This window comes from Lissotriton helveticus, chromosome 9 (assembly GCF_964261635.1).
Source record: "Lissotriton helveticus chromosome 9, aLisHel1.1, whole genome shotgun sequence".
Taxonomy (NCBI): domain Eukaryota; kingdom Metazoa; phylum Chordata; class Amphibia; order Caudata; family Salamandridae; genus Lissotriton; species Lissotriton helveticus.
The window spans coordinates 848,180,006-848,205,027 of NC_136070.1; the positions used below are offsets into that span (position 1 = coordinate 848,180,006).

Genomic DNA, 25,022 nt, shown 5'->3' on the forward strand with positions numbered 1-25,022 from the left:
ACTCTAAAATTACAATAAAGGAACTCAATTTCACTCATCCTTTGAGCTAATTCACAGTATACATATCTGATAACTGTACCTCATGAATTTGGGAGGAGAGAAGGAAACCTTCATTTAGATTCCAAAATGGTTTGACGCAAAGGAATGTCCTAATTGCCCATCTTGTCATAGTGAGCAGGGTTTTGGTATGAAGCATTTGGACTCTAACACTTAACATAAACATGTTGTCCAAGCTACATCTGTTAGGTAACCAGAGTATTTTGAACAATATTAGAACACATTACCTTGATTTTGAAGTTTGAGTGCTCCAATGATACAAACATAACATCTTTCTTCCGTTCTCATGGAAGACCTGCTGTTAGTAACGTAACTGCCCAAAACATTTTAATGTACATTTATTGCACTATGCTAGGAAATGTGTGTATTAAGTACCATTTTGTGGGCAGTGCTATAAATAAATCCACTAATTGCCTTTTCCTCTGTCTTTGGATAGCTCTGAACAGACTGTGGGGGAGTGTGACTTCAGGGTGGCTTCCCTTTCCAGTGACAGGTTCTTCCACGTATGCACTTTTAAATGGACTGTGACTGCTGCAGAGGGGAAAAGGGTGGTGGCGGGCTGATCCCACTGTGAATGTGCTCGTCTCCTGCCCTGATTCCCTGGCACTGCCCGTAACCTGCTTCTAACATTTCCCTGCTTTGGCAAAGCCTCAGTTAACCCCGGCAATCCCAGTAAACGTCTGCCCCTAGCCTTGAGGTCACAGGGGTTAAAGGCACAGCAAAGATGAGGCAAGAAAAGTAAAGTAGCAGTGGCCACTGTTCCATGGCGCAGATGTGGCTTTCCCATGCTGCATTTTGGGCAGTTATGGTGCCTACTAAGGCTAGTGGTTCACGCAGTGGTTAAGCAGGTAGCCGGGGCCCGGATCAGCAACAGCCATCAGAGGGACAATCTGTCTCTGTGATAGGGCGTTCTGTGGTAAAGCTGCTAACTTTAGTAGATACAGCTTTCTTATTGTCATCAGAAGGCCCTTGGCAAGAGGCCTCCAACTCCTCTGCTGCAGCTTTTCCTGTGGGCCTGATGCTGTTGTAAACAATTTCCAAGGTGATTAGATTAGAAGGTACATTGTCTTCAGCACTAACTGTGCCATTGCTTGTTTGCAACCTGTTTTCCCCTTCAGTTGCGGACACCCAGTGGACACAGTGGATTTGCCACAGTGTATCCATAACTGGTGAAACTGTTACAGGGATTGCCGTTTCAAGTGACAAAGCTAATTCCTAGACTAATGCCTACTCTGTGACTCTTATTACTGTTGACTGCATTGACAAAAAATAATTTGCTGACTCTGGGGGTCAGGAGTAATCAGCAGAAAATGGCTATGACTAGTTTTATATCTGATGTTGATGCTCTTATGACCCCAGTGACTCAGGGGAGTAATAAGGGTAATGGAAGTGCCAAGCACTTCAAGGGGCCCTTGTACGAGTTATTTAATTGCAACAACCAAGCAGCTGACTGTGGATCTCTATCAAAATATAGCTTGGGAGCACCCTCTTCTACGCTATGTTCTGTATCATCTGAGGATTCTACAGATGCAGTAGCAATCACAGTCAAGATGATGGTCAAAGAGATAAGAAATAAACCCAGCCATAGACTGCCCATTCTAGAGGACGTAGCATTGGGTGGTGTCAAAGCCAAATGTAAAGCCCACCACCCCTCCGGGTACTAGTGATCATTTTATCAACAGGTCTAGGTTTTCAGAGCAGGCGACAATACACCTTAGGGCATGGTGCTATACCTTGGTGGTAATAAGACCCTGGACTGCAGTATATCCTCATTCACATCTGGCAACTGCCTGGCCTCCCAGGAGAAGTCATGCAAAGTTAGAAAGCCTGAAACACCCTTGCAACCTAATGCTCCAACAACTTATGTCTATTATTCCAGGATATAAACCTGGTTGGGGGGAGACTGGGGGAGAGGCTGCAACATCAATGGACTTAAGTGCTGATGCCACAACCCTGACCCCTGCTTCTGAACCCTCTCTGTCTACAATTGTCCAGCTAATGCAGGTCCAGTGAGCGGAGGCACTTAAGCATTATCCTCAGGTGAGGAGTAATAATATGCAGCCACAGCAATCTATTGGTGAGATTAGGAGGACATTTCCATTCTTACAACCAGGTCTTCGAACTTCCAAAGCAATTGGTGGATACAGAAGAGGTTGCAACAGCCTCTGCTAAATCAATTTGGAATCATGAGGGTCATCTTTTACAGCTGCAGCAAAGGTTCAAGATTTGGAGAATCGCCAGCAGTGTAATAACTTAAGAGTGATTGGGATACCTGAGGGGAAAGAAGGAGATGATCCTCAACAGTTTATTACAAAATTTTCTATGAAGGCCTTTCCGGAGTTGTCGAATTGGGATATGGACTGTCAAATTCAATTGGATCGTCGCTTTCCACCTCAAGGGGATATCACCAACTCATACCAAGCATGCCCATGGCATTGTTTTGCTACATATTGACAATTATTTACTTTGACAGGTGATTTTTCTGAAGGCTTGACCTGCAGCTCCTATCACTGTTGATGCAGTATGGTTCTATGTTTGCTTGGTTTTGTTTCAAATCTACAATGGATAGGTGCTGGCATTCTGAGAGATGATTGTTCCATTAAAGGCAGTGGGAACCCAGATTTCTCTTCAGGAACCTGCTCGGTTGAAAATTCTTAGGGATGGCCAAGTTCAGTAGTGCTATTCAGAAGTAAATACCACAAAAATACTTATGAAGTGGCAGGGATTGAACTGATAACGTATTGTTGTTTTGGTTCAATTGTTCTTCTTCTTTATTATTCTATTATCATTTCATGTTTTTTCCTAATCTACTATTTGCATTTTATATTGTTTTTTCTATATTACCTGTTAAGGAACATATATTTCCGACATGATCTAAACTCTTGAATTCTGCAGTGGGTGGCACCCTGGGACAGTGTAGGGGTGGATGGGTGGGTACAGTGGCAGCTGTCTTAGTGTTCTGACAGCTTGGATGTGGGATGATTTTTCCCCATGGTGTGGCTGGATTTGTGAGTTGTTAAATTTCGATGTTTTGGGTTTCAGGGTAGTTATTGGGAGGATGGGTGGTTAAATCAGTGAGTTGGGAGGTCGTTGATAACTAAAGTCATATGGTGCAATCACAAATGTTCTAGAATAGTGTACATGCAGCTAGTAGGTATTACAAAGGTGTCCGGCTCATTGGTTTTAGAGATATTATCTCTCGTTGGTGATGTGCTGTAAAATAGCAGGCCTCAAATGCCCTCTTAAGCACAGGCTAGGTAGGCACTTCATTCAGGCTTATAAACCACAGATTGTCTGTCTAACCGAGAATCACCTGGCTTACAAAGATCGAGCTCTTTAAAAGCGGCTAGTTTTGGATCTTGTCATCTGTATCAGCCAGTTGACTTCAATATGAGAGGTTGCAATTCTCCTTGCCATCACAGAGTGCTTCGTGAGTTCGCCCTTTCCCTGTAGGAGGGCGTCATTGAGAGACTGTATTCTTTACACCTCAGCTGATCAGGAGGTGGTATTCACTAGCACCTAAGAAACATACTCGAAGTAATTGGAGTACAAACAGCATTACTTTGGAGTGCGACCGTTTCATATCTATTTGCACTATTCTACTTTCTGATCTCCATGGTCAGCACCCACTTGAATTGAAACATGTCATCGTACAACGAAATTGCAAACTTAACAGGAAACAGAGCTGATACTTTTGGTTTTAATGTCGAAGAAACTAACAGAATTTATGCTTTGATCCAAGAACCTGAATGCATCACTTCCAGCACCACTTCTGTACAGTCCACTATCAGGCAACTATTATTTTCTGCAAAACGCGAAATCAATCTACGGTTGCACGCTAGTACTCTTATCCGCTACTTTTGGACTTGGCCCTTCTGGCAGGTTCACCCCTAAACTTTTTGCTTTTAATGGTGACCTGGTGATGTTGATTTTTGGTTTCTGCGCACTTTCCCTGTGTCCCAGTGGAAAGTGCGTGCGCACTCTGAGTGCCGTGGAAGTGGTGGTCTCTGACTGACTTTGGCACAAGCTCTGGCCAGCCAGGGATCCCATTTCTAACAGCTACCACAAAGTGCAACGGATACCCAGTGATTTACGCATTCCACTCAAGTCTACTTTGTGTAAGAACAATGTGAGATTCACAGAACGATGGTATGCAATTTTGAAAAAATGCTCCCTTTACTTAATTCTGTTAATTGTAGAAGAACTGTCTTACTTCTGGATGAACTTAATAAAAAAGTTACACAGCTTAAACAGGATCTCAGTGAGAAATTAAGCGAAGATGAACTGGAAAAAACACTTGAGGATGTCAACTTACAACTTGATAAATATCAAAAAGAAATCAATGAGAGAAAGTTACACAAGTTTAAGAGAGATACTGTGGATTATAAACTCGCAGATCCACAGATGGTAAAACATCATCCTCTGACGAGTCATAACCCAGGAGACTACCACCTAAAAATGGCACTTCACAGTCTGACACGCAAGCGGGTCCTTCCACCTCAAGTGCAACCAACATCGAACCGTCCCATTTTTAGGAAGAGGCCAGAGAATAGACGTCGAACCAGGAGGGCAAGACTCAAGAAAACCAGATCTACCAATAGCGAAATCGACAAGGAGTCAGACAAATTAGTGAATAACATCTCTCATAAAGTAGTAAGTCCACATGAGGTCGCACATCAACAGGGATTAGGCGTGTGCACGGGGTTGCTGCATGGACTGCCGAAAGTGTTCATAGGTCCAGATACCTTTTAAGGCACGCAGATGCGTTATCTCGAGGTCGTCACCTCACACCGGCTCAAGGGAGCCTGTATAAATAGTAAGTCCACATGAGGTCGCACACTGCTCGTCCCATCAGCGTGTGACCCCGGAGCATGATGGTCGATGTAGTCAGGTATCAGCGGGTGCGCTTTTACCCGGGTCTTGAGTCTTCAAGGTATCACTTGGTGTGCTTGCCATCCCTGGACACGTGTTTCGCGTTCATTAACGCTCATCAGCAGGGATTAGGCGTGTGCACGGGGTTGCTGCATGGGCTGCCGAAAGTGTTCATAGGTCCAGATACCTTTTAAGGCGCGCAGATGCGTTATCTCGAGGTCGTCACCTCACACCGGCTCAAGGGAGCCTGTATAAATAGTAAGTCTACATGAGGTTGCACACTGCTCGTCCCATCAGCGTGTGACCCCGGAGCATGATGGTCGATGTAGTCAGGTATCAGCGGATGCACTTTTACCCGGGTCTTGAGTCTTCAAGGTATTCACTTGGTGTGCTTGCCATCCCTGGACACGTGTTTCGCGTTCATTAACGCTCATCAGCAGGGATTAGGCGTGTGCACGGGGTTGCTGCATGGGCTGCCGAAAGTATTCATAGGTCCAGATACCTTTTAAGGCGCGCAGATGCGTTATCTCGAGGTCGTCACCTCACACCGGCTCAAGGGAGCCTGTATAAATAGTAAGTCCACATGAGGTCGCACACTGCTCGTCCCATCAGCGTGAGACCCTGGAGCATGATGGTCGATGTAGTCAGGTATCAGCGGGTGCGCTTTTACCCGGGTCTTGAGTCTTCAAGGTATTCACTTGGTGTGCTTGCCATCCCTGGACACGTGTTTTGCGTTCATTAACGCTCATCAGCAGGGATTAGGCGTGTGCACGGGGTTGCTGCATGGGCTGCCGAAAGTGTTCATAGGTCCAGATACCTTTTAAGGCGCGCAGATGCGTTATCTCAAGGTCGTCACCTCACACCGGCTCAAGGGAGCCTGTATAAATAGTAAGTCCACATGAGGTCGCACACTGCTCGTCCCATCATCTTGTGACCCCGGAGCATGATGGTCGATGTAGTCAGGTATCAGCGGGTGCGCTTTTACCCGGGTCTTGAGTCTTCAAGGTATTCACTTGGTGTGCTTGCCATCGCTGGACACGTGTTTCGCGTTCATTAACGCTCATCAGCAGGGATTAGGCGTGTGCACGGGGTTGCTGCATGGGCTGCCGAAAGTTTTCATAGGTCCAGATACCTTTTAAGGCCCGCAGATGCGCTATCTCAAGGTCGTCACCTCACACCGGCTCAAGGGAGCCTGTATAAATAGTAAGTCCACATGAGGTCGCACACTGCTCGTCCCCTCAGCGTGTGACCCCGGAGCATGATGGTCGATGTAGTCAGGTATCAGCGGGTGCGCTTTTACCCGGGTCTTGAGTCTTCAAGGTATTCACTTGGTGTGCTTGCCATCCCTGGACAACGTGTTTCGCGTTCATTAACGCTCATCAGCAGGGATTAGGCGTGTGCACGGGGTTGCTGCATGGGCTGCCGCAAGTGTTCATAGGTCCAGATACCTTTTAAGGCGCGCAGATGGGTTATCTCGAGGTCGTCACCTCACACCGGCTCAAGGGAGCCTGTATAAATAGTAAGTCCACATGAGGTCGCACACTGCTCGTCCCATCAGCGTGTGACCCCGGAGCATGATGGTCGATGTAGTCAGGTATCAGCGGGTGCGCTTTTACCCGGGTCTTGAGTCTTCAAGGTATTCACTTGGTGTGCTTGCCATCCCTGGACACGTGTTTCGCGTTCATTAACGCTCATCAGCAGGGATTAGGCGTGTGCACGGGGTTGCTGCATGGGCTGCCGAAAGTGTTCATAGGTCCAGATACCTTTTAAGGCGCGCAGATGCGTTATCTCGAGGTCGTCACCTCACACCGGCTCAAGGGAGCCTGTATAAATAGTAAGTCTAAATGAGGTTGCACACTGCTCGTCCCATCAGCGTGTGACCCCGGAGCATGATGGTCGATGTAGTCAGGTATCAGCGGATGCACTTTTACCCGGGTCTTGAGTCTTCAAGGTATTCACTTGGTGTGCTTGCCATCCCTGGACACGTGTTTCGCGTTCATTAACGCTCATCAGCAGGGATTAGGCGTGTGCACGGGGTTGCTGCATGGGCTGCCGAAAGTATTCATAGGTCCAGATACCTTTTAAGGCGCGCAGATGCGTTATCTCGAGGTCGTCACCTCACACCGGCTCAAGGGAGCCTGTATAAATAGTAAGTCCACATGAGGTCGCACACTGCTCGTCCCATCAGCGTGTGACCCTGGAGCATGATGGTCGATGTAGTCAGGTATCAGCGGGTGCGCTTTTACCCGGGTCTTGAGTCTTCAAGGTATTCTCTTGGTGTGCTTGCCATCCCTGGACACGTGTTTTGCGTTCATTAACGCTCATCAGCAGGGATTAGGCGTGTGCACGGGGTTGCTGCATGGGCTGCCGAAAGTGTTCATAGGTCCAGATACCTTTTAAGGCGCGCAGATGCGTTATCTCGAGGTCGTCACCTCACACCGGCTCAAGGGAGCCTGTATAAATAGTAAGTCCACATGAGGTCGCACACTGCTCGTCCCATCATCTTGTGACCCCGGAGCATGATGGTCGATGTAGTCAGGTATCAGCGGGTGCGCTTTTACCCGGGTCTTGAATCTTCAAGGTATTCACTTGGTGTGCTTGCCATCCCTGGACACGTGTTTCGCGTTCATTAACGCTCATCAGCAGGGATTAGGCGTGTGCACGGGGTTGCTGCATGTGCTGCCGAAAGTGTTCATAGGTCCAGATACCTTTTAAGGCCCGCAGATGCGTTATCTCAAGGTCGTCACCTCACACTGGCTCAAGGGAGCCTGTATAAATAGTAAGTCCACATGAGGTCGCACACTGCTCGTCCCCTCAGCGTGTGACCCCGGAGCATGATGGTCGATGTAGTCAGGTATCAGCGGGTGCGCTTTTACCCGGGTCTTGAGTCTTCAAGGTATTCACTTGGTGTGCTTGCCATCCCTGGACAACGTGTTTCGCGTTCATTAACGCTCATCAGCAGGGATTAGGCGTGTGCACGGGGTTGCTGCATGGGCTGCCGCAAGTGTTCATAGGTCCAGATACCTTTTAAGGCGCGCAGATGGGTTATCTCGAGGTCGTCACCTCACACCGGCTCAAGGGAGCCTGTATAAATAGTAAGTCCACATGAGGTCGCACACTGCTCGTCCCATCAGCGTGTGACCCCGGAGCATGATGGTCGATGTAGTCAGGTATCAGCGGGTGCGCTTTTACCCGGGTCTTGAGTCTTCAAGGTATCACTTGGTGTGCTTGCCATCCCTGGACACGTGTTTCGCGTTCATTAACGCTCATCAGCAGGGATTAGGCGTGTGCACGGGGTTGCTGCATGGGCTGCCGAAAGTGTTCATAGGTCCAGATACCTTTTAAGGCGCGCAGATGCGTTATCTCGAGGTCGTCACCTCACACCGGCTCAAGGGAGCCTGTATAAATAGTAAGTCTACATGAGGTTGCACACTGCTCGTCCCATCAGCGTGTGACCCCGGAGCATGATGGTCGATGTAGTCAGGTATCAGCGGATGCACTTTTACCCGGGTCTTGAGTCTTCAAGGTATTCACTTGGTGTGCTTGCCATCCCTGGACACGTGTTTCGCGTTCATTAACGCTCATCAGCAGGGATTAGGCGTGTGCACGGGGTTGCTGCATGGGCTGCCGAAAGTATTCATAGGTCCAGATACCTTTTAAGGCGCGCAGATGCGTTATCTCGAGGTCGTCACCTCACACCGGCTCAAGGGAGCCTGTATAAATAGTAAGTCCACATGAGGTCGCACACTGCTCGTCCCATCAGCGTGAGACCCTGGAGCATGATGGTCGATGTAGTCAGGTATCAGCGGGTGCGCTTTTACCCGGGTCTTGAGTCTTCAAGGTATTCACTTGGTGTGCTTGCCATCCCTGGACACGTGTTTTGCGTTCATTAACGCTCATCAGCAGGGATTAGGCGTGTGCACGGGGTTGCTGCATGGGCTGCCGAAAGTGTTCATAGGTCCAGATACCTTTTAAGGCGCGCAGATGCGTTATCTCAAGGTCGTCACCTCACACCGGCTCAAGGGAGCCTGTATAAATAGTAAGTCCACATGAGGTCGCACACTGCTCGTCCCATCATCTTGTGACCCCGGAGCATGATGGTCGATGTAGTCAGGTATCAGCGGGTGCGCTTTTACCCGGGTCTTGAGTCTTCAAGGTATTCACTTGGTGTGCTTGCCATCGCTGGACACGTGTTTCGCGTTCATTAACGCTCATCAGCAGGGATTAGGCGTGTGCACGGGGTTGCTGCATGGGCTGCCGAAAGTTTTCATAGGTCCAGATACCTTTTAAGGCCCGCAGATGCGCTATCTCAAGGTCGTCACCTCACACCGGCTCAAGGGAGCCTGTATAAATAGTAAGTCCACATGAGGTCGCACACTGCTCGTCCCCTCAGCGTGTGACCCCGGAGCATGATGGTCGATGTAGTCAGGTATCAGCGGGTGCGCTTTTACCCGGGTCTTGAGTCTTCAAGGTATTCACTTGGTGTGCTTGCCATCCCTGGACAACGTGTTTCGCGTTCATTAACGCTCATCAGCAGGGATTAGGCGTGTGCACGGGGTTGCTGCATGGGCTGCCGCAAGTGTTCATAGGTCCAGATACCTTTTAAGGCGCGCAGATGGGTTATCTCGAGGTCGTCACCTCACACCGGCTCAAGGGAGCCTGTATAAATAGTAAGTCCACATGAGGTCGCACACTGCTCGTCCCATCAGCGTGTGACCCCGGAGCATGATGGTCGATGTAGTCAGGTATCAGCGGGTGCGCTTTTACCCGGGTCTTGAGTCTTCAAGGTATTCACTTGGTGTGCTTGCCATCCCTGGACACGTGTTTCGCGTTCATTAACGCTCATCAGCAGGGATTAGGCGTGTGCACGGGGTTGCTGCATGGGCTGCCGAAAGTGTTCATAGGTCCAGATACCTTTTAAGGCGCGCAGATGCGTTATCTCGAGGTCGTCACCTCACACCGGCTCAAGGGAGCCTGTATAAATAGTAAGTCTAAATGAGGTTGCACACTGCTCGTCCCATCAGCGTGTGACCCCGGAGCATGATGGTCGATGTAGTCAGGTATCAGCGGATGCACTTTTACCCGGGTCTTGAGTCTTCAAGGTATTCACTTGGTGTGCTTGCCATCCCTGGACACGTGTTTCGCGTTCATTAACGCTCATCAGCAGGGATTAGGCGTGTGCACGGGGTTGCTGCATGGGCTGCCGAAAGTATTCATAGGTCCAGATACCTTTTAAGGCGCGCAGATGCGTTATCTCGAGGTCGTCACCTCACACCGGCTCAAGGGAGCCTGTATAAATAGTAAGTCCACATGAGGTCGCACACTGCTCGTCCCATCAGCGTGTGACCCTGGAGCATGATGGTCGATGTAGTCAGGTATCAGCGGGTGCGCTTTTACCCGGGTCTTGAGTCTTCAAGGTATTCTCTTGGTGTGCTTGCCATCCCTGGACACGTGTTTTGCGTTCATTAACGCTCATCAGCAGGGATTAGGCGTGTGCACGGGGTTGCTGCATGGGCTGCCGAAAGTGTTCATAGGTCCAGATACCTTTTAAGGCGCGCAGATGCGTTATCTCGAGGTCGTCACCTCACACCGGCTCAAGGGAGCCTGTATAAATAGTAAGTCCACATGAGGTCGCACACTGCTCGTCCCATCATCTTGTGACCCCGGAGCATGATGGTCGATGTAGTCAGGTATCAGCGGGTGCGCTTTTACCCGGGTCTTGAATCTTCAAGGTATTCACTTGGTGTGCTTGCCATCCCTGGACACGTGTTTCGCGTTCATTAACGCTCATCAGCAGGGATTAGGCGTGTGCACGGGGTTGCTGCATGTGCTGCCGAAAGTGTTCATAGGTCCAGATACCTTTTAAGGCCCGCAGATGCGTTATCTCAAGGTCGTCACCTCACACTGGCTCAAGGGAGCCTGTATAAATAGTAAGTCCACATGAGGTCGCACACTGCTCGTCCCCTCAGCGTGTGACCCCGGAGCATGATGGTCGATGTAGTCAGGTATCAGCGGGTGCGCTTTTACCCGGGTCTTGAGTCTTCAAGGTATTCACTTGGTGTGCTTGCCATCCCTGGACAACGTGTTTCGCGTTCATTAACGCTCATCAGCAGGGATTAGGCGTGTGCACGGGGTTGCTGCATGGGCTGCCGCAAGTGTTCATAGGTCCAGATACCTTTTAAGGCGCGCAGATGGGTTATCTCGAGGTCGTCACCTCACACCGGCTCAAGGGAGCCTGTATAAATAGTAAGTCCACATGAGGTCGCACACTGCTCGTCCCATCAGCGTGTGACCCCGGAACATGATGGTCGATGTATTCAGGTATCATCGGGTGCGCTTTAACCCGGGTCTTGAGTCTTCAAGGTATTCACTTGGTGTGCTTGCCATCCCTGGACACGTGTTTTTCGTTCATTAACGCTCATCAGCAGGGATTAGGCGTGTGCACGGGGTTGCTGCATGGGTTGCCGAAAGTGTTCATAGGTCCAGATACCTTTTAAGGAGCGCAGATGCATTATCCCGAGGTCGTCACCTCACACCGGCTCAAGGGAGCCTGTATAAATAGTAAGTCCACATGAGGTCGCACACTGCTTGTCCCATCAGCGTGTGACCCCGGAGCATGATGGTCGATGTAGTCAGGTATCAGCGGGTGCGCTTTTACCCGGGTCTTGAGTCTTCAAGGTATTCACTTGGTGTGCTTGCCATCCCTGGACACGTGTTTCGCGTTCATTAATGCTCATCAGCATGGATTAGGCATGTGCACGGGGTTGCTGCATGGGCTGCCGAAAGTGTTCATAGGTCCAGATACCTTTTAAGGCGTGCAGATGCGTTATCTCGTGGTCATCACCTCACACCGGCTCAAGGGAGCCTGTATAAATAGTAAGTCCACATGAGGTCGCACACTGCTCGTCCCATCAACGTGTGACCCCGGAGCATGATGGTCGATGTAGTCAGGTATCAGCGGGTGCGCTTTTACCCGGGTCTTGAGTCTTCAAGGTATTCACTTGGTGTGCTTGCCATCCCTGGACATGCTCCGGGGTCACACGCTGATGGGTTGAGTAGTGTGCGACCTCATTTGGAAATACTATCTCTCATAAAGTACTCACACCATTTCAAATCCAAACATTACAAAAGGGCACATCTTTTGTACATCTTTTGTACCGACCTACAGGACAAACAATTGGAAACTCAAGTGTGTCTCTTTAAATTCATCCGTCATCTACAACTCAAACACTTTTTCACTAGCATCATTGAACCTACTTCCAACCAAGAGACAGGAGCATTACTGGGTCTTAGACCTAAAAGCAAATTCATGGCACCACTTAGTCATAAAGTCCTTGACTCTTTTGAAACAATCGTAGGGAAGGAGATTAGTGATCTGTTTAAATCTAAGGAGCAAAACAGATCCAATCTTACCATTAAGGAGCGCAATACCATCTCCCAACTGGCATCTGATCAAGACATAATGTTCTGAAAAGCAGATAAAGGGGGTGCTCTGGTTGCATTGGACACTTGTTTTTACATTGAAAACATCACAGCTCATGTTTTGGATCAAACCGTCTATATGAAATTAATATCTGATCCCACGAGAGAATTCTCTAAGGTGTTGATGACCATCATTAACAATGCTCTAGATAAAGGCACCATTAATGCACAGGACGAGAAATGTTTGATCAAAGAAAATCCCAGTGTTCCGTACTTGTATATGATACCAAAAATTCATAAATGTTTAGAAAGACCACCCTTTAGACCAATAGTGAGTACCAGGAATTCTATACATGAACCTATTGGTAAGTACATAGACAGACACTTGCAAAGAATTGTGCAAAACATGACAACTTATTTAAGGGACACTACTGATTTTCTCACTAAGATAAGTACCATCGTGATTGACGTTCAAATTCACCCAATTTTGTGTACCATAGACGTCAAGTCACTGTATACCTCTATTCCACAGGACTTGGGTCTACAGGGCTTAGAGTTGTTTTTGATAAACAGCAATAAGAACAAGGATCAAAAGCTTTTTTTGCTTGAACTCATGCATTTTATTTTATACCACAGCTATTTCTCTTGGAACAATGATTACTATACTCAACTGTCCAGTACATCCATGGGCAATTGCGCAGCACCTTCGTATGCTAATTTGTTCATGCACAGGTTTGAGTTAGAACACATTTTGTCCCGAAAGCACTGGACTAATAATTTGGTTGATTTTTACAGATACATTGATTAAATTGTTTTGATTTGGAAGGGAAACCAATCTGAACTGCTTTCAAACATCTCACTACTGAACACCATTGATGAATGTTTACAATTTACTTATAACATTAGTATGAATAGCATTTCATATTTGGATTTTAATATCACTCTGCAACACAACCAATAGATTACTTCTGTATTTTCCAAACCTACCGACCGTAACAACTTCTTGTATTTTTCCAGTTTTCATCAAAAATCCCTCAAAAAACATTTACCTTATTCACAACTCTTACGTATTAAACGGATTTCATCTACTGAAGAAATTTATCATGAAAACAGTCTTAAACTGATAAAGAAATTCAGACAAAGAGCATATCCTTAGCCCATTTTACATGAAGCTATCGACTGTGCTAAATCAATAAGCAGAACCAAGCTTTTAAAGCACAAAACCTTAAGGGATTCCAAAGATCTAAGAATGGTGTTTGTGTCGAAATATTCTTCTCGAAGTGTTAAAATAAAAAAAATCATCAAGAAATATTGGCCATTAATACAAACAGAACCTGATTTCAAAGGAATTTTCCACCTGCCTCTGATTTTTGCTTATCAAAGAACGAACAATTTACAACAATTACTCAAAAAGAGCACCCCTCTACATGAACAGAACTACAGAGGCACAGTCCTTTTTCACAATTGTGGCAGCTGCAACAACATCATAGAGGGCACTAGCATCATGCATCCTTCGAAAGGCACACCGATTAAATTACGTGTTACTGCTACTTGTGATTACAACAATTTGGTGTACTTATTGAAATGCCCTTGTGGCTTACCATACATTGGAAAAACAGAACGTAAAATTAAGATCCGCCTTTCGGAACATAAAATTAACATACGCACCAAGAATACTAAGTTTACAGTGGCGGCACATTTTTTAAAGACTAAGCATAATATCAGCTAACTGAGGTTTATGGTGTTGGAACAAATAACTGCCAAAGAAGGAAGGGATAATAGAAATTTTCTTTTACAACAAGAAATATTTTGGATAAACAAACTTGATTCTGTACACCCAAAGGGGTTAAATGAATGTTTAGAATGTAGTTGTTTTCTATAACATGTAAGACTGGATTCATCCCGTGACCTGTTGTGTTATTTTACTTGCATGCAATGCCCGAAGTACACCGGTTTCACTTGCAAAAAGACACCATTATTTTTTATTTTCACACTTTCACATTATTGACTCCTATCACCTTTTTACACTTCTTTTTTATTTCACTTCCTTTTTTTTTTTTTACTCCTCGCGTTTCCAATCTTTTTAATGCAGAAGACACGTGTGGTTCGCGTATAGTATTTTTTCCATGGTTACACTCCAAGCCGGTCTACTTCCGGTCTCACTGTTATTTTACTTCTGGGACAATGAACACGATGAACTTCATGCTTCACACTTGGTTACTGTAGCAGGTACGCTGATTTGCAGTTATGATTGAGCATGTACACATATTTTTTTCATGTCCGTATGTGGTGATATTCGATATACACGTCTCACTTTGTATGCACTTGTGTTGTATGACACGTCTGTTACGGCACAACCGGCACAACCAAAACACGATAATGAATTTGGAAGACGTTTAATAACGCCTTTGGCCATTTTTTATTAACTTTCAGATTAGCACTAGTTAATGTTTTCAGTTCAGCGATAATTTCGAGCAATCTAGCTAAACCACGCTTCTGGCTAAACTCTTGTTGGCACTTTGAATCACTTATCAGTTGGTCTCTATTGCACATGCGATGTTCTTCGAGTGCACAGTTTTATTCAAATCCCTTTTCATCTTGGTCTTTTCTTCAACTTCAGCGCTGTTCACCACACTTGCTGCAGTTTGCACTAAACAATGTTTTGATGAGAAACAGTTTATTCTTGTTAGATATCTGTTTATGTTATCTTGGTGCTGCATTCATGAGCTCTTGGAGTATAGCTCATTCATTTTGTTTCTTTTAGGAAATCCCCCTGATGAAGGGCTAGACCCGAAATGCATCGGTGAGTCTATGCTACTCGACATTCGTTTTCACATTTATAAAGTGTTATGATCATGAAGTATTTGGAATATGAGAATTATCATATGATGGATAAATATTAAGAAGGAAAAAATTAAATCTTCTTTTGGAAGTTCAAATTAATGGGATTCATGTCTACTTGATTCACATCCCCAACGCGCATTATCGCTATCACAGAGTGCTTTGTGAGTTCGCCCTCTCCCTGTTGGAGGGCGTCATTGAGAGACTGTGGGGCATATTACCAACAACTAGCGATATTTATTGCTAAATGCGCTCAGCGACTTTTTTTTATCACTGCCTATCGCTGGATATTTTAGCGGAGAAAACATGCTATTAGCAAAGTTTTTCTCCATAGCGCTAAAATATCCAGCGATAGCGGCGTAATGCGAGAATATCGCTGAGAATCTAGCGATATTCTCGCATTAGCGATGAAATGCTCTTAGCCATGTTATCCACCTCCCATTGGATAACATGGCTAAGAACTGGTCAGAGCAGGCGTTAGTTTTTGGCGATAGCGGGAATATTTCCATCACTACGCCAGCCTTGTCAATAGGCGACAGCGACGTTATCGACTGCTTTCAGTCGCGAACGGGTTGGGTACGCCCATTTTGCATGTCATTAGCGATAAATATTGCTGACATGCAAAGCGGGCCCCAAACCGCTCGCTATCGCCTTCAATCTGTTGCTAACTGCTGTTAGCCAGCTTGATAATAGGGCAATAGAATTTTCGCCGCTTAGCGGCCGAAAACAGCCGCTAAACCGGCGAAAAGTGCCTATCGCCCCCCTTGATAATATGCCTCTGCATTCTTTACACCTCAGCTGATCAGGAGGTGGTACTCACTACCACCTAAGAAACATACCCGAAGTAATTGGAGTACAAACAGCATTACTTTGGAGTGTGACCGTTTCATATTTATTTGCATAATTCTCCTTGCCAGACATTTGGATTATTCAATTCAGATGTAAGCTTTTGATCCCAAGGGTCTGTGGGCAGTTGCCCATTTTGATATCCACTGTAGAAAAATTACCATTTTTATGGTCTATGGGCCAAACCTTGATGATCCTGCTCTATTCAACTGGTTGAATGTGGAACTTGTGGAGTAGTTGCAGGATAATTCTCCTTGGGGATTTTAATTGTATCAGAAGCAATGCAGAGGAGACTACTAATTTGGCGGCTTATCCTCGAAGGGTTAAAACTAGGGTTGCCATTTGGGACTTAGCCCTGATTCATGGTTTGGACGACCTCTAGCGTACCCTGTGCTCAAGACTCCTGGTTATACTTCTTTCTCTGCGCCACAGAGACATTACTCACACATTGATAAGGTTTTATAGTTCAGCAGTGGATCCAGTTTGCAAGAATGGAAGTTTGTACCAAGATCACCTCAGATCATAACCCGGTCTTCTTAAACCTACTGCTCCCTGTCCCTATAAAAGGAAAGGGGGGGTTTACACTTCCTAGATCTCTGTTAACTAATCCAGGGTATATTGACCAGATGAATAATTCTCTTAAGGAATTTATCTTAGTTAATACCAACTCTTCGCACATAGTCGGGGATACAATGAAGGCATTTATATGTAGCATTACACTTCAGTATATTCAGAAGGCTGATAGATCGCAGAAGGAGAAAGCTGTTAGATGTTGTACCCAGCTTTGTGAGGTTAAATAGCAGTATTCCCAAGCGATTAAGAACAAAGATCATGATGCATCCTCTATTTACTCCACCTTAGTGAAGCTTTGTTGCATACTGGACCAATGGCTGTGGGAAAGAATTGCAGCTAGGTATTTAAACTACATGGTGCTTCAATAAGAGCATGGGGAGAATATTGAGCATGTTGTTCCCCAGCAAATACCAGAAAGGATATATAAGAACATACTCAAAAGCATTAAGGGCAATGATGGTACTCACCACCATGATACTCCTGCCATAGTGGAACAGTTTACGAAGTTTTAGAAGAAGGATTATGGTCACTCACCACCTGCGGTACAATCTAGTATTGATGCTTATATTAAGAGTGGGTGTCTCCCCTGCCTCTGTTTATTACAGAGTGTACAATTATGAAGGATACATTAACTCCGGAATTTCAAGTGTCTTTTAAGGCATTACCTGCAGGTTTTGGCAGTCGGGGAGGATGCAATTCGCTGGAATTTTACAAGACTTTTAGTCATGTTTTACTTCCCCTTTTCTTGAATTTGGTATTAAATATTGAGAATGGATCAGAAATCCCAACCTCTTGGAATCTTACTAATATCAACGTGTTTCTCAAAAAAGAGAAACCACCAGAGGAGAGAGGGCCATACTGGCTGATTTCATTGATTATTCCTGATGCTAAAATCGTCATGAAAATGTTGGCAGCCCGTCTGGCTCCTCTGATCCATTATTTCATCTTGCAGCAACAGCACAGTGTTGTTCTCGGCTGGGATACTACCAGCCATACTAACAAGGCCATGGTCATTTTTGATGTGGCTCGGAACAGCAGTAGCAGGCCGGGTATGGTTTTGCTGGACAGCAAGAAAGCTTTTGACACAGTGTTGTGGCCATTCCTCTGGTCCACTCAGTGTGCATATGGTACAGGCAGTGGATTCATGGCTCTGGTTAGGTTCCTTTATCAAAAGCCAATGGCTAGGCTTGTTTTGGATGGATTTACTACTTCCTCATTCAGTAGTCATTGTGGTGCCCTTCAAGGCTGACCACTTTCCCCTTTATTATTTGCACTTTACATTGAACCCTTTTTACAACATCTCAGCAGAATTGCTTGATTCCTCCTGCTATTTTAAATCGCATTGAGCTGAAATAATGCCCATATATTGACTATGTTGCAATTTATTCTACTTGATCCTTTGTCGGCAAAGGGACAGATTATAACTGAGGCTGAGAGTTTCGAGGCAGTTTCTGGTTAGAAGCTGAACCTGTCTAAAACACAAGTTATTTTGAATTTTCAATCTGACTCTCCAGTTCCAGGGATCTTCACTATTTCTACGTACCTTGGAGTTAAGCTCTGTGCCAATGCAGAGCATATTGTTCAATTGAATTATGAATCTCTCCTAAAGTTGTTCATTGCGAAGATGCAACATTTGAACCACCTGCCAATCAGTATTTGTGGACAATGTAATATTGTCAAAATGTATGTTTTACTCAAATTTCTTTATCTTTTCTGGGAAATACTGTTACAGGTTCCGGATCACTTTTTTAGGTGCCTCGAGGGAGTGATAAGCAGCTTTATCTGGGGGTATGTATCAGAGGGCCATAAGGGCTATTAGATTTTTAAAGCTCCAACTTAGCCAAGATGGCTAGGTGTGAGTTTTAAGCTATATTTTTGGGCTGCTTTTGATTCTCGCATTAAGAATATTCTTACCTACCATGAGCCGGACAGCTACATTTAGGGGTTTTAAATAGCTTCCGGCCGGAATTTAAGTTTGCTCTGAGTGGATGTAGTGATCCCAATTATTTCAAGCCGGTAAGGTTTAAGGTCATTTAGGCAATCCATTCACTTATATCACTGTGGGGGAATTCTATTTTTCCATCTATCTTTCATGATTTGGTGTTCCACAGATAGGTTAACCATGACATAAAGGCTGTGTTTCAGATATTTGACTCTGATGGGGTTTGAGATTTTTCTTCCTAGCAAATACTCTTACACAGCAGTCCTTTTAAAATATGTACAAATTCAAGATTTTGTTTGTGCATAATGTGGTATTTATTGCTGGGGATAAGGATGATGATACTCTGACTTACTTTTCCAGCCTGGATGGCAAGCCTTCAATTAAAACTCTGAACTGAATTTTGACCATAGGTATGGCAGATGATAGACCTCCTTTAGCTCCTAAATGGGGTGTTAAGCTTGGTCAGGATATTTCGGTTGATGGCATCCCTTCTGCTTTTGGTGTTATAAATCGGTCTGTCTGTTCAGTCATTCCTAATTTGGCGCAACATTGAACGCTTTGCATGCTGTACTATACCCTAGAGTGAATATGTAAATGGCCTAAGTACAGTTCGTACCATAAGACCTATTGTTCTAAATGCAGTCAATATGCAGTTATCATTCATATTTTCTCAGATTGCCCTGGACATACAACCTTTGGGTCTTGTGCAGTACAATTATTAACTTTTCAATTTGGATTATCATATTGTGTGGTTAGTTAAGGATATTATTTTGGCTTACAAACTTGATATTAATCCTAGATAAACCTCAGTAATATCTGTTGCTATCACTGTAGCCCATTTTTGCATTGCCAGAGCTTAGGCACAACCTATTCCTCTCTCGTCAACCTATTCCTCCCTTGTCTTCTGGATGGTGGTCATTGCTTTTACGGATTTACAAATGTTAGTCTGCTATTTTTAAATCCAAAGGACCATTGGTTCGAACACGTTTATATAATATATGTCTCAATCGATTTTTGTGAGATCTAGAATTAGGTATCTTTATAACAACAACAAAAAATTCTTGAGTGCTCTTTATTTTAATTTTATTTATATCTGGGCTGTTTTATTTGATACCTTTCCTTCTTGTTGTGTTGGACACTACCCTGTACAAACATTTATGTTCAATGCTGTGTGTCTTTCTTGGTTATATTACTGTATATAATATTTATTGATTGCAACATCTTCAATACAAATATTCTTTTATAAAGAAAGTACTGTGACTGCCTTCCCACCTGCCAGTGTAGTCCCATCCTCTGACAGATTCATCAGGTGCATTGTGCCTGGTGGTTTCGACACACTCCACAATATATAATAAACGTGCACATGTTCCATCCTTATTCTCGATATTTTGCTGTTTACAAATGTATGTATTTTTCAAGTAGCTCAACACCGGAAAATGGTCAAGGTGTCTCATACTTCATCACAAAAAAAAACCAGCCAAGGACCATCAATAACATGCCAAGCCATCTGTTTATGGCATCCAAGTTGTTGATGGCAGTATAGAAGGTTCCAATTAGTCAGAGTGGATGTGGCCTAACAGTCAGAGATGCCAACTTAGGTGCTGGGGATTTAGGTTCGAGTCTCGGGGTCGTCTCAACAGCCTGTGATTCTGGCCAAATCACTTCAACTCCCCAGGCCTCTGGGCATGGCCTGGAGATCCTCATGGGTGATAAGCTACTCTACAAATCTGCATTTCATTTTCATTTCACACAGAGAAAATAACATCTAATAAATCAGGTAAAAGAAATTACTGTCAATATGTGTGAGAAAGTGAGTTTTTTGCCTCTTAAACCCCAATAGATTATTTTAATTATGGACCACCAGGTCTTTTGGACCTCTGCTGTGAGTGAGCCTCCTAAAGGAATTTAGCTCACTCTATGCTTCTGTAAAATGAACAGGAGTGAAAACCACCATGGCCTGCCCGTTAAGAGAAAGTCAGTGGCTGCAAAATTCAGTTTAAGTGGACTTGTGCTGGTAACACATAAACACTTCCTCACGTTCAGTTCAATACCTGTGCGTGCTGAGTAAGCAAGGGTACTATCTAATTGAGCCCTGTATTGCACACATGTAGCCTGTCCCAGATAGCTTTTACAGGAGTTATAATTTAATTGGGCACCCAAAAAGAAATATCTCCATTTTGTTCTGACTATCACGTGACTCTGTAGTGCTTCACAGTAAGTCTGTAATATTTTACTTTTTTCCACACTGCAGGTGAAAGCTGGGGAAAAATATAAAACTTATTTTTGGCTCAACATGGAAAAAGAATTATAGTCTCTTTTGCTGTGTCCCATAATGGTCAGAGTGCAAATACATTATTAATTTGACATATTTGCACTCCTTCGAATACTTTTGCTGATAAAGTGTTTTCCTGAGTTAGCCCTTAATGAGATTCAGGCTTTGCCCTACCCTCCTGGTCCAAGTTAATTACTGTGCTGGCCACCAGGTAGATTAAAGGCTCCCCTAGACATCAGACCCATTTGGAAAGGGTTAGCCTTCTCTGGTTAGAGTAAGACAATGGGGAGGTATGTGCTTAGTTTAATTAACTCACACTGACAAGCCTGAGCATCTCAGAAAGAAATGGTGCAGCTAGGCCACTGACGGCACTCACACCAGGGGCTATCTTTTGAAGTTTTGGACAAAAGTATTCAACTTGCTGTGTCATGGGTGGGGTTTCATACTCTGGGAGAACTACAATTGACCAAAGCCAGATTTCACCATCTTTGAACATTCTAGGATGCTATGCAAGGAAATGGATTGAGGTGGAGGGATGATGTGGCAGCAATAGATTTGACAGAGTCACTATACAGAACCTTGTTTAGAGGGCCAGTAACACTAGCCTTGCCACTACCTCTTGGGGACAGCAGAAGGTGTGTTTGCTGGGTATCTTGGAGGAGAGAACTACTAGAACGACTGTGTACTAGTCCTGTGCTGGTTTTCCCAGGAGTGGGCCCCCTGAGTCCTGCTGAGCAAATAGGTGGACTGTACATGCCCTGGTAGCTTTCGGTCCTAACAATGCTGACAGGCAGAGTAACCTGCCTTCAGGGCCAAGGGGTGTTGCTGAGGGAAGACCATGATTACGAGCAGCCCAAACAGAAGAGCAGGTCCTGCGATCTGTGCACCATGCTACTGCTTGAAGGAGGCAGATGAGATCTGTGGCTGTAAAAGAACTTTGGAAATCAGACTGAGGGGCTGGAGAGGTAGAACACCAAGTTCTGAGCTCCCATTTATCTGAGGGACAAAAGTCTACAAAAAACTCCAGTAAATGTCAAACCTTTAGAGCCCGAGAGACCCAAACCTAACACTAAGAGCAAAACACAACAAACCCATCCAAACTGACTCATCAGAGTTATAGATATTGGTGTTTAAATTTGCTTTTGCTGTGTGGCATTTTATTACCTCTCCCATTGCAGCCGTACTGTGGGGCCTGTAGGTACTGCCGTTAATCATCTGGTCCCAGGTGGGTCCTTTGTGTCTCCCCAGGAGAGAAGAGTGCCTTTGGGGTAGGTTGTGCAGTTAAACAAAGACCATTCCATACTTTAGGGTTGGCCAGCTCCCTGGGGTTCATTGCAGCTGAACACCATTGCACCTGTTTTCTTTTTTTTCTTGGTTGTAGAGGACTTCCAAAGTCTCTTTGGGGAGCCCCCTGAAGTGACATGAGCAGCACTGTACAGCTTGGGCTTCCCCATCAACACAATAGCAGTCGAGTGGCTCAATCCCTCCTGCTTTGCACTCTGTAGCTGGGGGGAGGGAGAGTTCCTCCTGTGCTGTACACGTGTGCATATGGGTGGCCAGCCAGAATTGATGTTACATTCTTCCACTTGCAAAAAGCAGACAGGATGTGAGCAGAGTCAGTTTAGCCACACCGGCTTTGGCTCTCATCTGGCCCTACTCAAAATACAGGAGTGTCCCACAAATATGTGGTATATGTAACCAATTCCAAAATAACAATGTGGTGCAAAGTAGACACCTTCAAAGTAAAAATAAAAAAAGGAACTCAAGACCTTTTGCATTGTGCACCCTTTGTTAGTATTGCACTCTTTATCTAAGTTATGTTTTGTCTATTATGAATATCCCTTCTTTCATGGTTAGTCCTGTGGCTCTGGTATTTGGGCATCCTTGTTGTTAATGCTCAATTCCAGACATGTCTGAAAGTTCACTTTGCTATGTGGCCTCTTTCCTGCTGGCCGACCAAGTATGTTTTTCTCAGAGTCAGACTGGTCTTCCCACTATTTCCATCAGACACCATGCTGGGTGAGGATCACCACCTCTCCTGGTGCAGCACTCTAGTTCAAAATGTGTGAAGGCTGCAGCCTCTATGTAGTCTTGACTGCAGTGGGGACATTTCTATTTGATCCTGAAACTTCAGTCCTTTTGCTCTGTACACATCTTGTTACTATTGCACTTGCTGTAGCACCATTCGGTCCATTTTACTTTGTCACACTTTATCTCCTTATTCTACACCTCAGATTATTTACTTGGTGCTCCGATGGATCTTGAATCGTGTTGAGAGGAGTCGGATATAGGGGATCCTATCCAATGAGGATCAGGTATTGGGTAACTGACCTACAAACTCGTATTTAGATTCCTATATATAATTCTCAAATCTATGATATACAAATACAGGATTACTATACCTAGAGCACATCTCTTGAAGAAATTCAGATGGACTACAACTATACAAACCAATAATTTGGTTAGGGCTATGCAAAATAGTAACATTAGAATCTGTTGCCCTCTCTATTAGAATTCCCATCCTACGATTAATACTACATTGGAATGCACAATCAATTATTGGAGATATGTTATAGAGAGACAGAAACAGGATTTGAGGATGGTTCGATTTTTATCAGTAAGTTAAGAGTAAATACATCAATATCAGGCACTTGAATTTAGGAGTGCAGAAATAATCCAATTTTTCTCTTCCAGGCCATCAACTACCAAAGTTCAAGACAAAAAGTTCAGGAAAGGACATAAACCATAGCAGCTCAAAGATTCTCTTATATTGGGGAAAGAAATCCAGGAATAGTGCTCCGATCATATCTGTCAGCCCAAAGAAATCCAGTTGAGTACGCAAGGAAATGAAGGCTGTCACCCCATCGAAAGAGGTAGGATCTGCAGTGGAATGTGGTATATGTATAATATGTCCTTTCCGTCACTCCAATGTATGATATAATTTCTCAAGTTCCGGGGTGACACCTCCTGCCTCACCTCATTTGGTCGGACCACTCAGTCCATTGGTTAGTTTGTATATGGTTATTGTAATGCAGCATAAAGAAGAAACGTTTTACAGAAAAAAGGTGGTGATCATCAAGGAGGCTGCCACACCCTTCAAAAACTAAAGTTGTGCTCAATAGACCTTTAGCAAAGGAACATGTGTGAGTTCAAGAGGATAGTTTCTCATGGCAGATGTTCCAAAAGTAGCAACATAGTTGTGAATAGTCCTAGTATGTCCATAAGAGCTCTTTCTATGAAAAAGTGTTTCATCTCACACTGCAAGTTATGAAGCCTTTACATGAGAATGGAAACAAGTAAAGAAAAGAAAATGCATATCTAAATTGAATTTTAGTTCATGAAATACTCAATATAAATTATGAGAAATATGTATTACATTCTAAAGTCTCTAAGACCTTATCCTTTTCTTCAACTTATGGCACCTATAAAGGTTTTCATTGAAATAAACATGTGTAACTATGACGTTACAGCATTTTCAAGGTACCAACGTATAAAATAATTTTATAATATAGAATATTAATATCATTTGTAGTAATTCTCATTATTACATGTATGAAGATTATTCTCTAGAAGGTTCAGTGCATTTGGAAGTAGTATAAACATGCAGCAACATATCTCTTTTTTCTCTTTAACATGAGTAAAGATAGTGTTGAAAGCAAAACCCTTCAATAAGCATTCATAATATTATATAACTTACATTTTTTTGTTTCTTCACATACATCATTATTTAAAGGAGAATGGTTAATGAAACCTCTATAACACGTGAGTCATCACATTTAGATTTTTATGCCAAGTTAAAAGATTACACCAGTGTAGTTAAGTAATACGTGAACCCATGTTATGCAATCAAGCATTTTCATCTAGTCTACACTCTTCTCCATGCTTTTACGATGCAGTAACTAAATCTGTTTATGATCTATTTCTCAAAATTCTCCAAAGTATAGTAAGCACAAATTGTGCATGTTTTTGTCATTTTTCTCTCAAAGGTGTCAAATTCGGTTTTATGTGTCAACTAATGATTGAGCAGTTTATCTGCTTCATCACACTCTTTACCTAAATTAGATTTTGCCTATAAGACGTATCTATTCTTTTGTGGTTATTACCCTTTCCTGATATTTGGGTACCTTGCTGTTTGTGCTTAGTTTATGACCAGTCTTATACCTCTCTTTGCAGTGTGGGTCTTTTTTTAGTTTTTCC

General features: G+C 44.2%; 1 long non-coding RNA gene across 2 annotated transcripts in view; it reads left to right on the forward strand.

Moving 5' to 3' along the window:
- The window catches only part of LOC144783016 (uncharacterized), a 273,950-nt gene extending 250,300 nt beyond the window's left edge, over positions 1-23,650 (forward strand). For both annotated transcript variants that reach the window (XR_013601362.1, XR_013601363.1), the window contains exon 3: positions 23,520-23,650. This is a non-coding gene — a long non-coding RNA (uncharacterized LOC144783016). The remainder of the gene's footprint in view (positions 1-23,519) is intronic.
- The last annotated feature ends 1,372 nt before the right edge of the window (positions 23,651-25,022 follow it).